This window comes from Geospiza fortis, unplaced genomic scaffold (genome assembly GCF_000277835.1).
Source record: "Geospiza fortis unplaced genomic scaffold, GeoFor_1.0 scaffold23, whole genome shotgun sequence".
In the NCBI taxonomy this organism is placed as follows: domain Eukaryota; kingdom Metazoa; phylum Chordata; class Aves; order Passeriformes; family Thraupidae; genus Geospiza; species Geospiza fortis.
The window spans coordinates 2445057-2461696 of NW_005054303.1; the positions used below are offsets into that span (position 1 = coordinate 2445057).

General features: G+C 39.5%; 1 long non-coding RNA gene across 2 annotated transcripts in view; it reads left to right on the forward strand.

The window, feature by feature from the left end:
• Positions 1–16640, forward strand: part of LOC102042224 — a 157606-nt gene that overhangs the window by 127953 nt on the left and 13013 nt on the right. The window contains exon 4 of one of the 2 annotated variants that reach the window (XR_004082941.1): positions 737–1031. The exons of the other annotated variant lie outside the window; for it this stretch is intronic. This is a non-coding gene — a long non-coding RNA (uncharacterized LOC102042224). The remainder of the gene's footprint in view (positions 1–736; positions 1032–16640) is intronic. 2 annotated transcript variants of the gene reach the window in all.

The following is a 16640-nucleotide window of genomic DNA, read 5'->3' on the forward strand; positions in this document are numbered from 1 at the left end:
TGCTGCTGGAGCTGGGCTGGAGCTGGAGCCGTCGATGTGGCTCCCCAGAGTTAGTTGCTCAGCAACCAGAATCAATTAATATGCTTTGCAGAAAGTGCAGGGAAAGCCCGAGCTGCTGTCAGCCAGCAGGCAGGAGGCTGACTCAGGATCCCACTCCTGCCTGACACCCATTTGGTCCCACCCCATCTTCTCCAAACACTCAGTTCTTTTCTCCTTTCTCCTTCCCCAGGGTACTTAATGCGTGTGTCCCCATATTCTTCAGGCAGAGTACCTTGTTGCTCCAGAAACCTCCTGCTTCAAGGCTTTTGCTTTTAGATTCTGATCTGTATTTTTTGGTTATTTGTCAAATTTTCTTCAACGCTTTTCTAGAAATTCTAATATTCATGTTCTTTGGGAAGGGAAAGTGATAGCTGGTGGTTTTGTCAGATGGTTTTAAAGATGCCTCAGGATGAAAAGGGTTGTTTGGTAGCACACAGTTGAGCAGCAGCAATGAAAATGCATCATGTGTAAATTGGGAAAGTTTTTGCCTCTTCCTTTGTTACAGATGATCAGCACTGCATATATAAGACCAAAGAGGTAGGACTGATTGTTGTGAAACACCTAGATAATAGAGTAAATGAGGGGGTGTTTTGGGATTTTTTATATCTTCTCCTTTTCAGTGTAGTAATTTCAGGGCTTTGGTAAGGTATTATTTTCTTTTTTCTTTCTTTCTTTCTTTATTTGATTTTCTTTGGAGTCCCTCTGATGACACCGCGAATCTGGGAATGAAGAACTTCTTAGAGCTGATTGGAAATGGCATTGCGGAGCTGAAACTTAACTGGAGGAAATATATCTCCTGAAGAAGAAAATATAATGCACTGTAAGGATCTGTCTTCTGGTGAAAAATTCAAGCCTAGAGAAAACTTGTCCGCTTTGTTAGGAAGAATGGGTTGGACAATTTTCTTCAATTCCAAAGGATATCTGAATGCCATGCTGAGCTTAATCTCTGCAGCATGCTCTGTGCTTCTCATCTCTTCCTGATGCACTGCATGGTAAGGCCTTTTTCCTTCCTTTTACTAATAACTATCTGATGTGGTGAGAGGTATAAAAAATGGCAATAGTGAAATGAAAATTGAAAAAAATGTAGAAACGTAACAAAAGAATGTTTGCTTGCATGATTGCTTTCAGGAGCAAGTGTCCTGATTACTGCAGCAGCTTTGTAAGATCATTTCTGTCTTTCTCCCTTGCTTTGTGACAGTGTGTACGTGCGTGTGTGTGTGTCTGTGCACACCTGTGCTGTCATTTGCACTTGGACTGGAATATCTGCAGCTGCACTGTACATATTTCTATGCTAGAGGATGTTTAGGAATTCGCTTTGACATTTCTCTCTCTTTTTCCCTCCCTCCTTCCCTCCATTCCCCTCCTCCTGCCTCCTCCTTCTCTTGCTCTGCTTCTCTGGGGTCATGGTTCTACACCTTCCCTGCACCTCAGTCGTGCACTGACCACTAGAAGGCAAAAATGGGAGGTAAAAGAAATCCTATATCAATGCAAGAATGAGTAATATTATTTCAGTAAATGAAAGCTACAGAAAGGTTTTGAATGTCTGCAATACTGGCAGGTACAAAAGATTTATTCTTTTTTGTTTCCAAGGGAAACAACTACCAAGTGCAGACTTGGATGCTGTGTTTTAGAAACAGTGGGAGAGAGATCCTCTTACACAAGTCAGGAAGCCAAAAATGTGAATTATTACCCAGGTCATAAAATAAACAAATCCAGTATGGGATGTTCTGACATCGAGTAACTTTTGCTGTGTATTAGAGGAGTGTTGAGAATTATTAGAAATACCTTCAGTGGGCATTGCAAGGTATTTTTTGTTAATAGCTGTAATGTGGTTTTGTCTTCCTGGATCAAGGGTGCTAGGAGAGTGCAAGGAGATGTAACTACCTGACTTACAAATACTTAGGGTCATTGTCAAGAAATTGCCTAGCAGATCAGGAATTGCACAATTAATAAACTGGGATGGAAGAGCAGATTTCTTTTCCAGGAAGACTGGTTTATTTGGGTCTCTGTTTTAGAAATTAGGGTAGAATTAAAAGATGATATAGTGGTAATGTGAAACATGTATTTTCTTATGCATCCTGGTTGATCACTGAGTTTGGAAAGTTGAGTGGTTCTTGAGTAAACTGTGGTAAGGGCCTGCCTCCAGTCTGAGGGGAAACCCTTAGAAACCTGACTGCTTTTGGTGGAGCTGGAAAAAGATCAGGAGCAGGTCTGTGTGGCAGCTGCCATGGACTGTGCAGCTGGGTATGGAGAGGACAAGTTCCTGGCAGCAGAGTTTCAGGATGGGAAGGATAAATAAAGCAAAAAATACAAAAGCCAGGCCACAGCCGGACACAAGAACAAGAATCAGAGCTTAAATACAATTCAAAAGGTGTAATTTTGTAGTAGTTCCCAATAAATCTCCTCCTTGTATGATGGAGGACTCCGTAAGGCAGTTTTAAAAAAGAGAATGGCAATGCAACTTCTTCAAATCACTGCAGCAGGAGGAAGCACAGATGAAAAAACACATTGTAGTGTGACAATATTTCAACAGGGTTCAGAGGAATCAGCCTTGACTTTAGGAGTAAAGGTTTCAAATCACATATACTTGTGCATTGAAGCAGAATTTTTCTGTATTTTACTATCTAAAATGTGAGACTACTGTAAGAACCAATAAGCAAAACTAAGGAAGAACGCAACCCATAAATGTCATCTGCACTGTCAGAAAGAATCTCTTACTTGCAGAAGTTGTCCCCTCAACTCTCTATGTGAACAAGGACTGCATCCTAAATTCAAGTTGCCCATTGCAAACCTGTCCTCACATCAGCAGTTCTATGTCAATCAGGGGAACAACTTGCATGAATATTATTGTTTAACCCCAGCTGGAAGCTAAACACTGCAGGGCTGCTGTGTCACTCCCCCCTGGTGGGATAGGAGAGAGAACCAGAAAAGTACAAGTGAGAAAAATCATGGGTGAGATAAAGACTGTTTAGTAGGTAAAGCAAAGGCCACACACACTCAAGCAAAGCAAAACAAGGAATTCATTCACCACTTCCCATGGTTGAGTCATCTCTGAGAGAGCCAGGCTCCACTGACTGTAATGGCTACTTGGGAAGACAAATGCCATCATTTTGAACATTTTTCCCCCTTTTCCTATGTCTTTCCCCTGTTCTATATGCTGTTTTACGTGTTTTTATGACACCGTATAGTACAGAATATCCTTTGGGTCAGCTTGGGCCATCTGTACCAGCTGTGTTCCCTCCCAATTCCTTGTGCAGCCCCAGCACAGTCTCTGGTGGGGTAGGATGAGAGGCACCAAAGGCCTTGGCACTGTGGAAGCTCTGCTCAGCAAGACATAAAACATCTCTGTATTGTGAGTATGCTTCTAACACCAAACATAGCCTCATACTAATTACTAGAAAGAAAACCAACTCTTTTCCAGATAAACCCAGCACATTCTCTATTCCTTATTCCACACCATTTACATCATGCTCAGGTACCACACTTTCCAATAGAGCCTCATTAACCAACCCCCCTTCCCATCTTTATATATAACATGCAGATATCACTCCCTTAGTCCATGAACCACCCTTGTAAAATATCCAGAAATGTCCACAAATTCTCTGTTGAGTTCATTTAGCCCGTGACTTTGGGCTCTATCTCTTACAGTGGTCACTCAGAATGGGAGAGGTCAAAACGAGCACAGTGAGTAAGAACTACTCATGTGGATAAATTCTAAAAGGTTTTGTAAGACCAGGCTCCTTGATTGTCATGGCAACAGATTTATTGGTTTCAGGCATAATTTGGATTTTCCCTCTAAACAAAATCATTTTTCTTTTTACCTATGCAAATCTTTTGCCTTGTAATTAGAGCAAGAAAAATAGGTTAATTACATTCTTAAAGATCATGCAACTGTACAGATACATTGTTAGAGAAAAATTATCAGAGTATGCAAAAATTTACCTTTATTAGTGGCCTCCAGAATGAAGCAAAGTGAATTCTTATTGGAAACATTCATTGCCTTATTATTTTTCTGACAGTATTAACATTGCTACTGGGTATTGTCAATTTTTCCAGGAACCCATCCTGGGTTCCTTTGAAACATCACTGATATTACAAAATACTGTCTATTATTAGGTTCAAGGGTACTTACCCAGCTTTTTACTACATTAAATATGTTCATTTTTTAGTTAATACATGATATTTAGCTCTTTAGTTGATCCAGGAACATTTATCTTTACAGTATAAAAACACAATATGAAATCATAATTATAGTAAACTTCCTACAGAATATAGATATATATTGAAATAGGAAGGATAAAATCATCTGGGTTTCATTTCTCTGTGCAATTTTGCATGCTTATAAATGTCTATATTATTAGGATATATATTACATAACAAACAATATTTAATTAATTGTCATTTGTAAATAACAGTTCCTTTTTGCATAGGATTTCTATTCCACAAGGTTATGCATTATGGTAGAAAGAAAAATATTTAAAAAACAAGCATAGCAGCTTAATAGGTATTCAGTACACTAATGCAGTAATAGGTTCATTTTTTTATTTTATCCCTGTAATATACATGGTGATAATAGTGGATTCTTTTCTAAAGAGTGTGTATTTTGAGAGAGAAGGGTTTACACGATGCAGGGTGTTCATTTTCTTTAGCATACATTACTGCCCATGATTTGCTGTGACTTAAGACACTTTAGTGACATTTTAAATAATTTTAAAACTTGCACAAGAGCTGCATTTGGCTTTCTCTGTCAATTCTAAAGCACATAAAATTAGTAAATTCCTTTTTTTTTTAGATATTTATGGTAAGGTTTCGATGCTGAGAACACCTGCATTTCATTTCAGTCCATTGGACTATTTCTTTAGATAAACAGTATGAATTAAAGCCTGAACTATCTGCATTGTCAGGGAAGTTATACTGAGCAGTGGAAATATTTTTCACACCTGCAGTAACTATTTCCAGTCAAGAAAAATGTGGCACATAAGTATTCCCTCTATTCCTGAATGCCTTGAGCTGTCTTGATTCAAGATCCAGCAGAAAGCTGATTTTGGAAAGGCCTGAAAAAACCCCAAAACAAATCCGAAATGAAACTTGAAGTTTTGTCATTTAAGTGTAAATGTCCACAGAAAGAATGTTTCTTGGTTGAGTAATTTCTGTAGATCAGCATCTGTGTTTTACATAAACCAGGATCAAAAATTGATTTTTTTTAAAAAATGAGAAGTTCTAAAAATCAATATGTTTGGAAATGCTGATGTCAAAATGGCATAAGATTTCATTTTGACATTTTAAATCAGACTTCCATTTGTTACAAGAAATTGTACTGATATCTGTTTTTCTGTTTTTCTCAGTGAAATTTTGCAACTTTTTTTTTTTTTTTAAGCAGGAAAGTGTTTTGTTGTGATTTTTTTCACTAAATCTTTTATAGCTGTCCCAATATTTATTGTCTCTCACAAGTCATTCCTTTAACTGGAAGCTTTCTGAAGGGTCATCTTTAGCACTGCATATTGCCTAGCCCCATGTTACTGACACTGAGCAGCAGTTCTCACCAGGCTCATGGTAGAACACGATCTCTGAGGGCAATTCCCTCCTTTAATTCTTCTTGTGTCTTCAACAAAAAGCAGGCCTCTATTTTTCTGAGTTTTACAGATACCAGAAGTAGTGCTTTTTTACTACAAAAGCCTTCAAGAGGCCTTCAAAAGGCATGCAGGAAAGAGTAGAATTAATCTAGTATTAATATCCTTATTAAATAGATAAGGAAGGGAGCAACAAAGAAAGTGCCCAAAGCTATACTGGCAAGGGAAGAGTTCGGAATTGAACCCAAATGTCCTTATTCTCAGTTCATCACTGTCCCTGCAAGGTTGGTCTTCATTTTGTTCATTTCTTTGCTTAATGGCTTATATTTGGACTTTTAAGTTAATACTAGCTGAAGTATCAAATGTGAAAGGGAATTACTGATGCATACTTCCTTTCCAGTCTGACACAGTTGTCCTAAAAATTCTTTTTTCTCTCCTGAGCCATTCTGTTTGAATGTAACCATTAATTATGTAATTGCTTTGCTACACAGGGGAAGTAGCTCCTACATTAACCAGAAAGTTACTACATATAAATATCCTAAACCTGCCATGCAGGTTCTGGGGGATGTACATATGTTCCTGTTCATGCTGTCAGGGTTTAGGGACAGCTGTGGGGCTATGCAATGGTTTTGAAGACTTTTAGCAAATTAATCAAATTTCAACACAGAAAAAAATCCAGCTAAAAAGACTGATGTCTGGAATCCACACAGGTCATTATGAATCCAGCACTTGTGGGAAAAATAGGTGAAAGAGAGAATATGATACCTAACAGTGATTATTATTATTATTAACCCTGGTATGCCTCCTCTGTCCAAGGTAATCAAGTTTTGTATCCTCTTTATGAGAAATGAAAAGATGGTTTGCATGGAAAGTACTTAGTAGCTAAAATTACATCTCAAGTTGGGAGGAAAAAAATCTGACTTGTCATCTTAATACAAACTCAGAAAAATTTTCTACATGTCAAGAAGGAAAAATAGCTTTTTGCAAGTATGCCAGAGTTTTGGAATGAGTTCTGCAGAAGAATATCCCAGAAATCTGCTTCACATCAGTCTATTTGTGCAGCTCCAGGTGTTAAATGCCTCTGGATGCTGACAATACAGGACTTGCCCAATTACCCAGTGACATATTAATGTAGAAGAATGTGAAAGTCTGATTAAAAACACTACTTTACTGGAAATCTCATCTCACTTTGGTTTTATTCCTGAAAAATGTTAAGAAGAGAACTTAAAATGGACCTTACTGCACCAAGTATAATCTTTTATTTTTTCTGACATAAACTTTTTACAGGCTTATAATGGAAAAATGTTAGCAAGGAATGCTTTTGTCAATACATACTCCACTGTAGTAAGGAATTACATAACTTGCTTCAAAGTAATGTTCTCCAGTGCAGAGAGCTCAGCAGCCAGGAGGATCACCTGCACTCTGATTTCATCCACAGTGATGGTGCAGAGGGTCATCTCCAGCCTACCTCAGCCTTCCATACTAAACTAGACCTAATGTTACCTGTAGATATCATAAAAGAAGTTCTGAAAGTCTTTTCTAGCTAAGATGACAATTTTTGCCATTGAACTTTGGATATTAGAATACATAGAGGTATTTCAGTTCAAGCACATGCTGATGCTTAAGAACTTAATATATCACATGGACTGTACTTACTTTTCAAGCCAGAGGGAGTAAGGTATTCAAATACCTTTGAAGATCTGACCATGGGGTTTATAATATTTATTTTCCATGACATTAGGAGTCGGGAAAGTAAATCTAATTATTGTAGTTGGGTAATTACTGAAACTTGACAGGTAAAGTGGTTTTTATTTGGCTGACAAATATTGGAGAAAAACTGAAGTCCATCAACATAAATAATGAAAAATAAATAATGAATTTCATTCATTGTAAGAGCCTCAGAGGATATTAATGCAATCCATATTCTTAACTTCTGAATTCTGAAAATTTGTGATTTATAAATTTATGCATGTCTTTAGATACTGAAAAGCAACACTTTCTCCTCCATGTGAAACAGTGATATATTTGATGAGAAAAATTAGGACTTTATTTTGACACATCCCAAAACTTATCAATACTATCTGCAATGTGAGATTTTACTGAACTATGTTAAGAATACCAGAAAATTTATTTTAAGAAAGACAAGCCTAATATTTGAAAACAAAACCATGTACCTTTTGAATGGGAAATCTGATGACAAGACTGTCTAAGAGTTGTGTGTTGGAATTCCTTTTCTTACCTTGCATCTAAACAAAACAGTGGGTAAAAGGTTTTTTGTTCAGGTGTTCACAGTAAATGTAACTTTTCACTGAATACAGAAGCACTACAAAATACTTAGCAGAGTAAGGTAGGATTTCAGAAAGGCTTTTAAATAATTCTTGAAAGTGGCTCTTAATGGATGACCACAATGGGCCTTAGGATAGTATTGTTTCTGTGCTGCTGAACACAGTACTTGTCCTCTATATGTTTTAATGAAAGCTAGAAAACAAACCTTCCTATAAGGAAGGTTTTCAGTAATGTCATGCCCATTTGGTTTGGGGTCCTGTGACCTCATTCCATAGCAAATGGAAGGTTGCACCAAAGTGCTCTGAAGCCTGGCACAGCTGAATGAGCTCTAAAAACACTGCTGTGGAAAAGTATGACAATCTACACTGTACCTGCTCCTCTAGAGCCATTCTGAGGTGTTATTGGCTCAGCATAAAGGTAATGGCATCTTTGACATTACTTAATATAATGTTCAGCCTGTTTTAGTGTGCCATTTCACTGGGACCACCCTGACTAACATGATGTCCCTCATTGCATGGTTTAATACACAAGCACTTTAGAGGAGATTGAGGAAGGGCTGGTCTATTACTTCTGTTCCTAGTTGTTATGCCACAAATTCTGCCTCTCTTCATGTGCTTCCAAAAGGAATTTTAAGGGATCAGTGTTGTCTTTCAGTTTATTTGTTGGCCCCACCCTGAAAACCATGCAATGGATGTTTAATGCTGAAAGGTCCTGAGTATCTGCTCCATTCCTCACTGAATTTTAGTAAACTAGTAAAAGACCACAAATCACATATACAATGTTTCAAAAGGTGAAATAGGTCAAAAGCATCACTAAAAAAACCAAAATAATCATAAGCAGACCATGTGTAATGGTACAGAGAGAATCCTACAATGGTTTTGCTGAATTTATCTCCAAATACATTTGTGACCTCTCATCTGGCTCTCAGCAGATTATGAGTACATGAAAAAGGTATCCAAATGGGCATCACAGGGGTTTAATGTCAGAAACACTCATGTTCCTTACCTGACAAACTCTTCCAACCTACAGCACCTCACATGGAGGTGCAGCATCTCCCTGCAGAAGTCAAGCTGCATGTGAAGAGAGAAACAACCTTTCTGAATCCCTCCAGGTTAAGCATGTGAATAGCACAGTGTGAATATGATGCAAACAGACAGGATCAATAAGCAATTTCCTTCATAAAACAGAGACCTTCAGTTAAAATCAGTTAAAAATTTTTGCCAAGTTACAGCACATGAATTACTGTATATCTAGAGAACCTGGCATCCTCTCCTCCTTGCCCACATGTCCCAAGCAGATGCTTGTACAGATTCATCTTCCCTTGTTCTTTTTTGTGTTTATCCCAGTCCATGTGGGCATACATGGTTAAACCCCATGCCAGTGCACCTGGATACATCCATGCATTGCATGTGGGTATAAACCAGGATTCTCATCCCTTCAGTGCATACATGCACATGTCCCTCCTGTGAGGGGTCACACCTGTGGGATCACACCCTGTCCTGCCTCACCAGGGACCCGATCTCCCAGTTCCCTGTGGCTTACAGACAGCCCCCCAGCCCTCAGTAATACTGCTAAGACCACATTCCTCAGCTGCATAAATGATGTGTGCACAAATCACGTCTCTCATGTAATTAAACAGCCAGCCAGCACGGCCTGATGGGCCATGGCCATGTGCCACTTTGTCTCTAGGTCTATGTGCTCTGTCAGTATGATCTTGTGGGCCATATCCATCACAGACCCTCCCTGCTCCTCAATGCAAGGCCCAAGCTCTGTGCTCAGAATTCAGTTTTCACTCATATGATGACTGCTACTCTGTTATTGAACAATCCCATTGAGATGAGCTGAGATGCTTTGGGTAGCTGTTTGGGTAGGGAAATCACAACCAGGTAGAACTCTTACACTTCAGCTGCTCGCTTTGCTTTAGGCTTTGGGTGTGAAATGCAGCACTTTGCACATGAACACGCCGTGCCCTCAGTGTGGGGTGAGAGCTACCATCCTACTTGTGATTGTCACAGCTGCTGTGAATTGAACAGGAGCCAGGACAGAGCACTTAAGAAAGTCCCCACAGCCCCAGTTCCCCACAAACACAAGAGGCTGGGCCAAAGCTGCTATCTGCTTCACACTTCTTTTTCTCCTGGTCTGGAGGTATAAAGTCCCATCCTCTTTGCTTTTACAAGATGTAAAGATGCTGATCCTCCTGGAAATCAGGTTACCATCACTGTGGGAGACAGCTTCCAGATCTGTTTGTCAGGACTACTGAACCTTGCTTGTGTGTCCCAAGGTGAGGATTAATCTGTTAATGTTTGTAAAAAGCTATGTAAATGATCTGTATCATGCTGACAGGTCAAGTACTGCATTGCTCACTGGCTGCTCCTCCTGACAGCTTAAGATACATGCCAAACAATGCCTGCTCTTTCAGACCGTGTTCACTGATGTAGTTTGACTGGCTTAACCCTCTCAGGATTTGGACTTACTGCTTCTAGCCTACTGACTGGATGATAAGGCACAAATATGCAAAGCTGGTGCTTTTCACATAACCTAGAATTCAATACAGACATTGATTTATGCTTGCACAGGACCATGGGCTCAAAGAAAGCCTCTTGGACCTCTTACAGTACATGTGCAGTTCAGGTCCTGAAGGACAGTGGAAAGCAGTGAGCCAAGCAGAGCTCAGGGCTGTCCTGGGCTGTGGGCAGGAGGCAGCAGCAGAAGCTGCTTTTGTGAGCCACTGGCAGGATTTGGCCCTGCTGCACCTGCAGGAGCTGCAGAAGCTCAGAACAGCTGCAAGGCTCAGCAAAAGCTCACCCAAGAATGTGAATCCTACCAAGAGGAGGGTGTGCTTGAAATCTGGGAACCTTTTTGTTCTGTGCTTATCACAGAGATTGCAGCTAATATCAGTTATTGAGATCAGGGTCTGACAGGGGTAGATATTGAAGAAATGATAAGCAAAACAGCCTCTTCTAGAGAATTAAATTCTAAGTGAATGCAACTCCCATAACTAATGCTTCAAGCACACAGAATGCCAAAAAGATAGTAACTAATTTCACTGTCTGCTTGACTACGTACTTGGTCCCAGTTATCAGAATTACATGTGGAACTTTATGTTGATTTTTGGTATTAAAGATTAATATTTTCATTATCTTTAAAGCCTTTTGCAGAGAGGATCACTTGCAAAAGAGGATCTTTACAGATGTCTCTCTGGGTGTAACTGTACTTTGCCTTAACTACCTAAGCTAGAAAGCCATGCTGCAGCATGATGCAGGGGCTGTTCTCCTTATAAACTGTTACTAAACAAGATTAGGATCGACAAAAGAATGGGACTTTCTGTGAATCTTCATGGTTGCATGGTCTTCTTTGAGGTTACTGGAACTGATAACTTACTAATTGGCTCATTTTCAGGGACTCACACAGGGCTGTAGAGTCTATACATATTCTAGCAATTTGGCTGACCAGGTTACTACAAAGTATATTTTGTTTCTCCCACTGTTGCTCATCTGGACAACTTTTGATGTCAAAGCCTAATCCAGTACCTGATGGTCAGTGAGAATTGTGCCACTGATTTCTTCCACAGCTGGATTAAATCACTGGCTTGCTTCATCTTCACCACTGGCACAAGTTGCTATGGTAGAAAATAGAAATATACCTCAGCTTTGCACTTTGTTTCCTTATCTTTACTTTTCATTCCTTTCCTCTTTTAGATATTTACTTGCCATATAGTTGGGGCTTCAGCAAATGTTCTGGGCACATCTCTGTGTCTCTGCACAATACCTTTGCACACACATCTCCACTGGTATGGGAATTGCTGCTCCACAGCTGGGTATCTCCAAGACTTAGCACACCTCTTGTTTTGTTTCTCTCAAGCAGCCTGTTTGTCAGCTGCAAAACTCCATGAGAATAATTGATAATAAAAGGAACTGATTTCTTCTTTCTCCTTGTAAATTGATAGGACAACTCCACTTTAGGTCTTTGTTAAAACTTTCACTAAGCAATGTGTATAAATGTACCCAGCTGGCATTCATCTAGCTGATTAAGCTAAGGCAGGGAGAGATGGTAGGACATGGGCTTCAGAGTGCATCTCCAGGGGTAGCAGGACTGTGGCTGTGGTTTCAGGTAGCTGCTCCTCATGGGGGAACAGGCCTTTTATTTTCTAGGAGACTTCAGCTCCCACCTGGCTAGGTGGCAGCTGACTTGGGCACAGTTAAGTGTGCAGCAGCCACTGTAGCAGAGAAATAGCTGATGTCAATTATAAATGACTGCAAGCTGGAAAAGTTGGAACAGGATTAATTTATAAGCCTTGTTTGGAAAGTTTAAAATATCTTGTTTACTGTGCTGTTAAAAAAAAAAAGGTAAAATGTTAAAAAACAATGAAGACCAATCATCTGTAAATCTTCCTTTGATGAAATGCCTGGTGATATTCTAGTGTTTACAGTTTTGACAGTAAAATGACACAAGGAGAAAAAAATCAAAATTAGCATTTACAAGAAGTCAGGAATGAGAAAACAGAATGAAGACAGCAGAGATTTGTGCTAACAGAGGGATTATGGCTTTCAAGAAAGGGCAATGTGCCATCTATATAGCACAATCATTTTTGTAAATCTCTGTTTTCCTTCTTGGCAATTACCACCTGGCAACAGTGAGGAAGAGGCAGCCCATACACCTCTTTGACAAGATGGCAATCATGTTCTTTAATAAAATGTTTAGTAGCTCTGCACAGCATTGTCCCAGCAGCATATGACTGGGGAGAGAGTGCTAATACAATGGGAGGGCAAAGACACAGTTTCTCAGAGCAAGAATTGTTCATGCTGGCCAGCTTCCCAACTGCAAATGGTGTCCCTGTGTTCATGAAGGTGCCCTTAGAACCCCAGAGGCCCTGACTCCTCAGTCCCCACCTGGTGCTCTGGCCACTCAAACATCCTTCCTGTGACACGCAACAGCATCCACCAAAACTGTAATTGCAAGTGCAATGTAGAAGAGTTTGTTCTTAGCTGGTTGTGCAGTGTACAGATGGTGGCACATGTTGGTTAAGCATGGTGTATGTGCAGGTACCTATGAGAAAGTTGTTCTGTTATTAAATATTAGCAAATATCTGCATGTGGTGAAGTGCTGTGGATTTGTAAGTCATGCACATTTTCTCCTCAGTAATGTTTACTTTAGCCCCAGGGACAATGCAGAGTGTAGCTGTGACCAGAATGGATGACTTCATAAGAGGAGGGAACTTACCCAGCCTCACTGACAGATTTTTGTGAAGGGTTTCCCAAAGCCAGCCTGCAGCAGTGCATCACTACAGATACGCTTCTGACATTTGTAGTTCAAGAAGCAGCAGTACTAAAAGTAAAACACTGCCAGTGGGTTTCCATAAAAAGCCTGATTCTTGGATTATTTCAGGGGGGTTCAGTGGAGCTATGAGCTGTACAACCCTAAGTTTCTCTTGGAAGAACTTGACCAGCCTGTATCTGTCTTCCTTTCTCCCCTTGCCAAACAGTGCTGCAAGCTCCAGAGAAGCAAGGGCTGGAGAAAGGAACCAGAATTTGGGAGCAACTGGAAGAAAGATACACATGAACTCAAGAAAAAAAGACTCAGGAGTCCTTTGAATGTTTACTTTCAGAAATAAGCAAAAAAAATTCTCCTGACAAAACATTAACTTCCAAAAAATAGACAAAGTTAATTTATTATCCATAAAATAGATTATTCTTTTGCAAAAATACCTGGAGTCTTTCTTATCCATGCAGAATAGATTGCCCAATATTCCCATGGCTTCTGCCATAGGTCTTAGTCTGGTTGCAGGCATGAAATGTAGGTAAGTGTAATTATGATACAGGCAGATTTATGTGTCCCCAGGAAGGTTTTAAAATAACAACAAGAGTATAAATATTGGATCTATGGAAAGAAAATGTCCATTATTAAAATCAGTCCACAAGCTAGTACTGTGAAAAGCTTTCTTCTTCAATACCACTGTCAGCCCTGCTGAGATTTTAAATTGGAGTTTGTCTAGTGTAACTCTCCCTCTCTATTTAGAAAGCAAAGCCAAAAATATTAAACTTTTGTCTCAGATTTTTAAAGTACAGGCAAGCTAATATAATTGCTGCATTAACGTAGAGTTATGAGCTTTCAGGCTCCCCAGCTTTTGGCAAAGGGTTGCATCTCTTGATTCATGGAATAAGGTATTTCTCAGTATAAATTTGCCAAACTCTTTCTCTTCAGAAGAAAATCTGCATCCCTTCCTCTCCTCTGGACCATTTGGTTTGGCTGTGTGGTTTGTAACTGCCTGTGCTTCCTCCAGAGCTGGCTGCACTTCAGTCACCAGTCACTGTGCCGAGTTTCTGGGTGAATTATGGGAGTGTGTGCTTGACATCTGGAGTTCTAAGGAAATGAGGAGTACGGTTCAAATCTCAGAAAGGCTAACAGAGATCAGAGCCAGGGCTGTGGTCTGGCTGAGGCCATGCCCGTGCCAAGCTCAAGAGAACAAGTCACTGGGTGAAAAAATCTGTCTACCTTTGGACCCATGGCATGCACAACATGGCTTTTGGTGTCAGCTTAAAAAAGAGTGGTTTAGAGGGTGACACAAAATCCCTGCGAGGAGCACAAGGGTTGGATATGCCACCTGTGTCAGGGAAGTTTGGGTGGAGCTAAGGACTGATAGGACAAGCAAAGTAGGACTTAGCTTGAGTTCTTAAGCTAGACAGGTTTGTGTGAAAGCAATTAAGCAGATGGGAATTCTTTGGAGAAAAATTACTTCAAACAAAGAGAAATCTTTGGCAGGTTGTTTTTGTGTCAGGAGGAAATAGAGAGGAATTTTGTTTAAGGATGTTTTTATGACTTGTGTTAATTTATTTTCATTCATCATTGGCATTAATTAACACTGGATTGACAAGACAATGTCATTATTCAGGCTTTATTAATAATCTTTAGCAAAGTAGTTGGTATATTAACAAAAAGAAACCTGCATGTTTTATTTGGTGGCTTTTTATGCCCCTCCTTGGAGTCTCTGGAGCCACAGATCAATTGCCAGTGTTTAGTGACCTTCTGGCCAAGAGTGTAGGGCCTGTGGGTGGGTCTTTTTCTATGGCTGGCACTTGTACAGTGCATAATCTAAGATGACACTGACACTTTCAGCCTTAAAGAAATAATATTCTCAGCACAATGGATTGTTCTTGAATGTTTTCTCCAGTGTACTGTGTTACGTCCCCAAACATATTTTTTTCATCTTGAGTGTATGTCCAACATTTCCTCTCTGCTCTCTTTGTTGCATGGGTTTGATTGTAGCCAACAGCAAAGGTCAGAAGACATTTTACTGTTTCTATTTCTATGTTTCTGTTAAGCTGAATTAAATTGTTGGTGCTGCAAAGTGACTTCTTAAAAAGCTTATGCTGCAATTCTTCAACCAGCATAAACTGAAGATGAGCTGCATCAGTTTAAACCAGAGGGTGCAGAGACAAAATGTGGTCCAAAGAACAGGGTGCTGATCTGGAAACCAAGAAAAAGGGTTTGGTTCTCTGGAGCAGTGGGCAGCTTCATGAATTTAGATAAAATTGTTTATCTTCCTCTGGCTCAGGTTTTCTGAATGGGTGGTAGAGTGACACTGAATTTTTAAAGCACTTTGCACATTCAATTTTTCAGTCATGTAGTCTTTTTTTCTGTCACATCTAACATTTATCAGTATGACTGCCTGTTTAATCTACATTACAGATAGGTTTTAAAACCATAATATCTGGAAGTGCTATGATATCCTGGAATAGGTTAATTATGTTTACCAGTGTCTATGAGTATTCACTAGAAGGTGCCATTTCTCAGTCCAGATTTGGAGCAGCACTGACTTTTGTCCATCAAGCAGTCTTCCATTTCTTTCCTACATAGTGAAGAAAATCTAAACATTCTCTTAGAGCATGAATTATTTTGATCAGCATTTTCAGGTTAACCTGAATCAATATTTAGTTCAGCCTTCAAATAGCCTTTGGAGAAGTTTGGCCGAAGTGGTCGGGTCTTTTTAAATCTTAGATTTTTTTTCTACTAGAACTTCTTCAAATGTCATGAACTGAAAACACCTGAATATCTCTGCTATGATTAGTGTTCACTTCCCAGCTTTGTTTCCTGAGGAAATTCCTTTTTCTCACCAGAGCCTGAAGAACAGGGCTACCATTTCCCATAGGTTTTAGATGGTCTGTGACCATAAGCATTTTTTCACTAGTTTGGTCAGTTCTCCAAATCAGCTCATCCCAGCACTCCTTGATGCCTTAGAGCATGAAATGGAAAGAAATTGATCAAAATCTCCCTAGAGGATCACCTGGCTTTAAAAATACAGGTAAAGCCAAATGGATACTTTACAAATGTGAGCAAAGTATCTTAACAGAGAAAGCATCAATCCTATATGCATGGTATGACAGCAGCTAGAATAAAACCCAGGTCTGTGTGAACATGCAGAACATCTTGGGCAACAATCCATAACACATAAAGACTATATTTTGAAAGCAAAGTTTAAAGAAACATTATCCAATCTACTGTTTCCAGGCAAGTTGCATTTATTTACTTATCACATAAGTTCAGTGGCACTCAGTGCACTCCCTATGTGTTGTAAGGCTTCTGGGACCTGCACAAAATCAATTCCAATGACCAGTTTTGCATAATTCAGATACTATGAATATTTTATTTATTGTTAGCAGCCTCTTTATTGCAAGCAATATTTTTAATGAATCCATTATATGTTAAAAAAAAAACCAACAGGATTAAACTTGGCTCTCTGTTCTGGGG